Here is a 7372-nt window from a genome sequence, read left to right on the forward strand (position 1 = left end):
AATAAACAGTAAGTGACCTGCTTTTTTTTTTACTCATTGTGTCTTCCTACTCTCTTTACTGCTGATTGTGCTGTATACATCACATGGTAGGTGTGTGTTTGTGTGTGTCTGCATGCGTGTTCACCATGTTTAGAAAAAAACAACTTTCTATCGATGGATTAGTACATGCAACCTTTGGCACCGGAGGCAGATGCTTAAAATTTAGCAGACGCTCTTATCAATTCAAGCTCTTAGTCTCACGTCGGAATTCAACATTCATCAATGTTTCTCATATGTTACATTTGGAAGATGTTCCAAAAGTCAAATTCAAAGTGTTTAAAGTTGAGTTTAAGAATTAACTCCAAATTATTGAAGGTTAGGGTTAAGTTTAGGCATTAACTCCAAATTATTGAAGGTTAGGGTTAAGTTTAGGCATTAACTTCAAATTATTAAGGTTAGGGTTAAGTTTAGGCATTAACTTCAAATTATTAAGGTTAGGGTTAAGTTTAGGCATTAACTCCAAACGTTTTAAGGTTAGGGTTAAGTTTAGGCATTAACTTCAAATTATTAAGGTTAGGGTTAAGTTTAGGCATTAACTCCGAAATCTTAAGGTTAGGCATGAAGTCAGAATGGGTAAGGAAGGGTTAAGGATGCAGCAGAGGACAACGCTTAACGCCATTCACCATCCCTGTCCAAAATACCCTAACAAAACAGAAATCTCTCTCTCTCTCTCTCTCTCTCTCTCTCTCGCTCTCCTTGACAAACATCACAATTTTTCTAGAATACCCACCCCACATTAATTTACATGACAATGTCCCCTTGTTTTTTTGGCTAGATGGAATTCACAGCATGGAGTCGGCACAGTGAGTGAGGGGTCATTGGTATGTATATCAGAGAGAGGAGAGAGTCTGTAGCCACACACACAAACTCTCTATCTTTCTCACACATGCAGAAGCATTACACTTCTACTACCAAAACTGCTGCTACATGTAATATGACTACTAGTACTACACTTCAATAAATCACATTATTATAGTAATAACATCAACAATGTTAATAACAATATGAAGCATTCATCACCATGTAATCATAAAAACAACAGACTTAACACATGTAATTCAGTTCAGTAATGATGTAGTCAGTAGTGTGTGTGTAGAGTGTGTGTGTATTTGTGTGTGTGTGTGTGTGTGCATGCGTGCCTGCGTGTGTGTGCGTGCGTGTGTATGTGTGTGTGTGTGCGTGCGTGTGTATGTGTGTGTGTGTGCGTGCATATGTATGTTTATGTGGTATCATTACTATGTAAATGGTTCCCTGCTGCTGTGGAGTGTGATGACTGGAGTCTGTTTTTCTAATGAGAGAATGAGAGGAACAAGAGTTCTGCCAAAGCTCACATGGACTCCACGGACTCCACGGGGCTGCCGTACAACCACACACACACAGTATGTGACACACACACCCTCAAACGCACGCACACACATGCACGCACACACACGCATGAAATAGGACAAATATAAGCACCCAAATGATTATTATTATTATTACACACACAAACACACACAGGAGAGACATGGAGAGAGGCAGACATTAACAGATCGAGTGAAAGGATCAGGAAACTTGGATTAAGACTGAAAGTACCAGGACTAAGAGTAAAAGTGTGTCTTCAATACCGAATTTAGGGGACCCAAAACAGAACACCTCTTCTCCTCGCCTCCTCTCTTGTATGCTCATCTCCAATCCATCTCCTATCTCTTCCCCTCTCTCTATCTCTCCCTGACCCTCTCTCTTTCTCTCTCTCTCTCCCTTTCCCTCCCTAGGGAGAGTAGAGAAAACCATTTCCATGAGAATGGAATGAAAACCAGCCGGCAGAGGGGTGGCCCAGAGGTGGCAGAGACACACAGGAGACTCAGATGTTCCTCTCTCACTCCTCTCCTCCAAACTCCGGAGGGACATATGAAAGACACACGCATCCTCCATTGAGAGAACAGACAGAGAATCTCTCATTCTCTCTTCTTTCCAGGTTTTCAATATCTTCCATCTTCCTGGCTCTGTCACTTCTTCTCTTGCGTTCCTCTTTCACTCTCTTCCTCCCTCTGTGTCTCTCCCTGTGCAGTGTATCAAGGTCTCAAAGGGAAATCTTGATCATATGGGGAAATGAGGCAGGGCTGTGGCAGAGCAGGAACCATGTAAGTTTCTACAGAGCCATATAAGTTCCCCTGTGCTTTATCCATTGGGGCTCTATTGTGGGCATGGTGAATGCCGTTGTCTAACAACGGCAAGTACATACATAGATTTGGCCAGTCCTCAGAAAGCCTACAGCAGTTGAAATGAAATATATGTCCATGTCCTTGTTTACAATGCCATTCACCATGCCCACAATAGAGCCCCAATGAATAAAGTGAATAGAGAAACTTACATGGATCTGCAGAAACTTACATGACTCCAGCTCTGCCACGGTGGCCTCATTTCCCCATTTAATCAATATATCCCTTTGAGCCCTTGATACACTGCACAGGGAGAGCTTTGAAATAGCTTGCCTCTGATTGTACACATAACTGTATACATTGTATACACGAACTCAGTGTTCTCCAGACCATGCCACTGTGGGTGAATGGGGCCAGGGCGGCACTCAGAAGTCAGTTCACACAAGTGTGAGAGAGATAATTGGCAACATGACCATCGCTCGCTTGGTTAAACTGTTGCAAAAAAAATAAGAAGATTTCAGGTAGAATGAGGAAAGTGTTTCATATTCAGTAAAATAGCATTTGATAATGTGGCCCATGATTGTGTGTTTGCGCAAGTTTTTGTGCGCTCTTATGTCTGTATTACTTTTGTGAGGTGCATTTTCATGTGTCAATGTGTTCCCTAGAAGCCTGGGTTTGTCCAATGTTCTGGCATCTCTATATTCCCCTAACAAAGGCTCAGTATCCTCGGTGTGGTTTCTCAAAATCACACATAAGCTGTAGAAATTGCCGTGGTCATATTAAACCAAAATGTAGACCTTTGGTTTGTTCAGTATCATCGCATTACATTTCATGTTCTGTCCTGTACTGTACTTTACTATACTGTATGGCCTATAAACATAACATATATAGACTGCTGTATCTACAGCTCACACAGAACAGAAACTCATCTCTTCACTCTCTTTGCATTCTACTGGAGTCTCCAAAGCCTGCTCCACAGGAACAAACTGTAATTATTATGTAATCAGCTGGGCTGCTGCCCACCAAGCATTACATTGTTAGTTAACATTCCTTATAAATAACCTTTATTAATTCATCTGAGCAGGAGCTAATAGGCAGTGGTGGTATAATACATTTAAACAGCACGCTTAGGGTTCCTACTGTATAATGGCTGCAATATAGATCCCTGTGCTCTGTCCATACAGCCAACATGAGTGTAACACTTTAAACTACACTACAAATAGGTTATTATACAGAAACTACAAGGGAAATACTCATGAAATATTGCATGTAAATTACTATGTCAGTTATGACCATAGTTCTTGTACATTTCAAGGCCTTTGTGGACAAACCATGGACAAGCAGGATCAATAAGTTTTAAAGTTGAATTGTTTAGCATTCTAGCTGCTCCTGCAGACTTCCAGTCATTGAGCTAACACTGGTTAGCAATGGCTCTAGAAACAGCCTTCAACTTCCTTCAGACTACCAGCAGAGACATACAAATGGTATCAATGAGTTCATCATGTAGAACAAAGTGCTTAATTGCCAAAATGTCAAACTATCCCTTTAACCATTTAACATTCAAAGGACCCAAATGAACATGCAGTTGCCAGGGGCCTTATTTATCAGTCATGCGTAGGCACAGATCTGTGAGTAAACCATGTGTGAGATTTATCAATATGAACGCTTGCTTGAGATTGTGCGTACATTTATGCACAGCCCTGACAATGTTTATGCACAGTGCCAAGTGCTGGAATAACAGAATTGCTTGTCAAGCTTAGAATAGGGAAAATACATGATGAAATTGTGAGAATAATAATTCAATCCATTTTCAATGTAATTGTATTTCTATTGTGAATTCATGCAACATATCTTGACAGGCTATATGTAATTTGACGACATTAGAGCATTTGTTATGATAATAATCCACATACAGTACAGTAATTTGTTAAATTAGTGGCACGTGTGAAAGTGAAACAAGTGTTTAAATACTGTAAAAGACAGATCATGGGAAATCAAATAGGATATTGATAGAGTTTTTAGAGAGGTTTTAGAGCTCATCAGATATTGTTTTCCCCTCCAAAATATGATATACATTTTGCGAGGATATAAGACTTACTTTAAAAAGACAAAAACATGCCATTCCGATGCACATCCAACTGTTATCCACCCTCAGGTTTAAGGCAACGGGCACTTTTCAACGGGATCTCACAGCCCTCGATAAACCAATGTTTTGGATGCAATCATCAGCAACACGTACAGTAACACATACCATTTCCATACACCATCGCACAACAGGATGAAGTCAAGAGGGGTTTATTTGCCATGATGAAAGCAATGGGTTCCCAAATATGAAGAGAGCAATAGACTGCGCCCACATTGCCATAAAATAACCATCTCAAAATGATTTCAACTAAGTGAACAGAAAAGATTTCCACTCTTAATGTGCAGGTGGTAGGTTATGTGATGTGCAAATGAGGGCATGGTGACCGGGTGGAACGCACGACTTGTTCAGAACAGCAATGTTGGCCTACTACAGGAGGTAGCTGTTGAGGATGGATGGCTTATTGGTGAGTGTTGCCTACTCATTTGAAGTATATTTGCCATTGCTAAAGCAACTTGAGTTTTCCTAATAGTCTTCTCTTTGTATCTATGTTATTATTTTTACTGAGTGAGACAAATATCCTTTTGGTTGTACTCAATCTCTGACAATAGCACCTCTATGTCAAACTTGGAAAACTTTTTTTTTTCCCACTTTGTTTTGGTGGCGGCATTGTATTTCATGTCAGGGCTTTGTATATTCCACACAGGCAGTAAAGGGATTATTTTGACCATATGGTGGTTGACCATATGGTAGCCTCGTGGTTAGAGCGTTGGACTAGTAAGCGTTGCAAGATCAAATCCCCGAGCTGACAAGGTAAAAATCTGTTTTTCTGCCCCTGAACAAGGCAGTTAACCCACTGTTCCTTGGCCGTCATTAAAAATAAGAATTTGTTTTTACCTGACTTGCCTAGTTAAATGAAGGTAAAATTAATAAATACATATGTATCTGTATAATTAGGGGTGTTTCAAAATGCAAATAGAGAACAATTGGTATTTATCAATCTTCTACCGGTATGCGTTTGACGCTCGTGGGAATGTTCGATAAAACTTTTCTATCCTTACGAACATTCTAAATTCCATTAGTAATTAGTATTTTAAAATAGTTTCTACGCAATATCGATGAATGAGGCCCGTGGACTTCAGAGTCAGCACAAAGTTACACAGTCTCTCTCTCTCTCTCTCTCTCTCTCTCTCTCTCTCTGTCTCTCTCTCTCTCTCAGTTTTATTAAATTCAAAGGGCTTTATTGACATGGGAAACATGATTATTCTGCCAAAGCAAGTGGAGTAAACAATAAACAAAAGGGAAATAAACTGTCACAATGTGATCTGTTTCACCTGTCTTTGTGCTTGTCTCCACCCCCCTCCAGGTGCCACCCATCTTCCCCATTATCACCAGTGTATTTATACCTGTTGTTCTCTGTTTGTCTGTTGCCAGTTCATTTTGTTCGTCAAGCCTACCAGTGGTTTTCCCCTTGCTCCTGTCTTTGTCTAGTTTCTGTTTTCTAGTTTTCCCGGTTTCGACCATTCTGCCTACCCTGAGCCTGCCTGTCACACCACCCTGGATTACTGACCTCTGCTTGCCCTGACCCCGAGAATGCCTGCCGTTCTGTACCTTTTAGACCCTGATCTGGATTACTGACCTCTGCTTGCCCTGACCCCGAGAATGCCTGCCGTTCTGTACCTTTTAGACTCTGATCTGGATTACTGACCTCTGCCTGCCCTGACCCCGAGAATGCCTGCCGTTCTGTACCTTTTGGACTCTGATCTGGATTACTGACCTCTGCTTGCCCTTGACCTGTCCTTTTGCCTGTCCCCTGTTTTAGTAATAAACTTTTGTTCCGTCGACACTGTCTGCATCTGGGTCTTCCCTGAAACGTGATATAATCGAGGGAAATAAAAAATGAACAGTAAACATTACACTCACAAAAGTTTTAAAATAGACATTTCCAATGTTAAATGATTGGCTATGTGCAGTGTTTTAACAATATGTGAATAGTTGAAGTATGAAAGAGAAAATAAATAAACAGATGAATATTGGTGGTATTTCCAATGTTTGTGCTCCATTGGTTGCCCTCTTCTCATGGCAACAGGCCACAAATCTTGCTGCTGTGACTGCACAATGAGGTATTTCGCCTAACAGCTTGGGAATCAATGTTTGACTCGTTTTCAAATTCTTTGTAGGTCTGTGTGATCTGTGGGAAATATGTATCTCTAATGTGGTCATACCACAGGACGTTGGTGGCAACTTAATTGGGGAGGATGAGCCCATGGTAATGGCTGGAGAAGAATAAGTAGAATCCATGTATTTGATGCCATTCCATTCGTCCTGTTCCAGCTATTATTATGAGCCGTCCTCCCCTCCGCAACATCCACTGGGTCATACATTTGGCATTAGGTTAGGAGGTGCAGCTCAGTTTCCACCTCATTTTGTGGTGTCGTGGAATATATAATCAAAGGGAAGAGAGACGGCAGATTCTTTCAAACAACACTTTTTTTTATAAGATTTGCAAAAATGAAGCAAATCAGCCATCACCGAGAATGGCTCAGAGTTGAAAGCTTAACAAACATAGCCGGGTCTCTGCTTTTATAGAGAAAATACATACAACCCCTTTCTGAATATGTGGCAGTCAGCAGATAGTGTGTAAAAGGTCGTTAGTTGTCTGTGCAGACTTAAGATAGCACAAGGTTGATTCCCCGAGAGCTCAATTGTCTAACTGCATTCACAACAGCAAAACACTATAATGTGCTCCTTTCTGCAAGTTTCCATACATGTGACTTTCTGTAGATAGTAAACCCATGGGATGTCACATGCTGTGGCCGCACCCAAGTGGACCTTAGCTATAAGCCCGGTCTTATGAATAAGTCCCACAAAGACAAGTTTGTATCAGGTTAGAAAAAACACTAGCATATAACAAGAGACAATTCTTTTATCTTCTTGGTGACAGGGGGGCAGTATTGAGTAGCTTGGATGAATAAGGTGCCCAGAGTAAACTGCCTGCTACTCTGTCCCAGATGTGAATATATGCATATTATTAGTAGTATTGTATAGAAAACACTAAAACTGTTTGAATGATGTCTGTGAGTATAACAGAACTCATTTGGCAGGTGAA

The 7372-nt window shown here is 40.8% G+C and overlaps 1 long non-coding RNA gene across 1 annotated transcript; it reads left to right on the plus strand.

Annotated features, from left to right (window-relative positions):
- The first annotated feature begins 814 nt into the window (after positions 1-814).
- LOC116376137 (uncharacterized) lies at positions 815-6109 on the plus strand. Its single transcript, XR_004211524.1, has 2 exons — positions 815-860; positions 1794-6109. It is a non-coding gene; the product is annotated as an uncharacterized LOC116376137 (long non-coding RNA).
- Positions 6110-7372: the final 1263 nt, after the last annotated feature.

This window comes from Oncorhynchus kisutch, linkage group LG11 (assembly GCF_002021735.2).
Source record: "Oncorhynchus kisutch isolate 150728-3 linkage group LG11, Okis_V2, whole genome shotgun sequence".
NCBI classification, from domain to species: domain Eukaryota; kingdom Metazoa; phylum Chordata; class Actinopteri; order Salmoniformes; family Salmonidae; genus Oncorhynchus; species Oncorhynchus kisutch.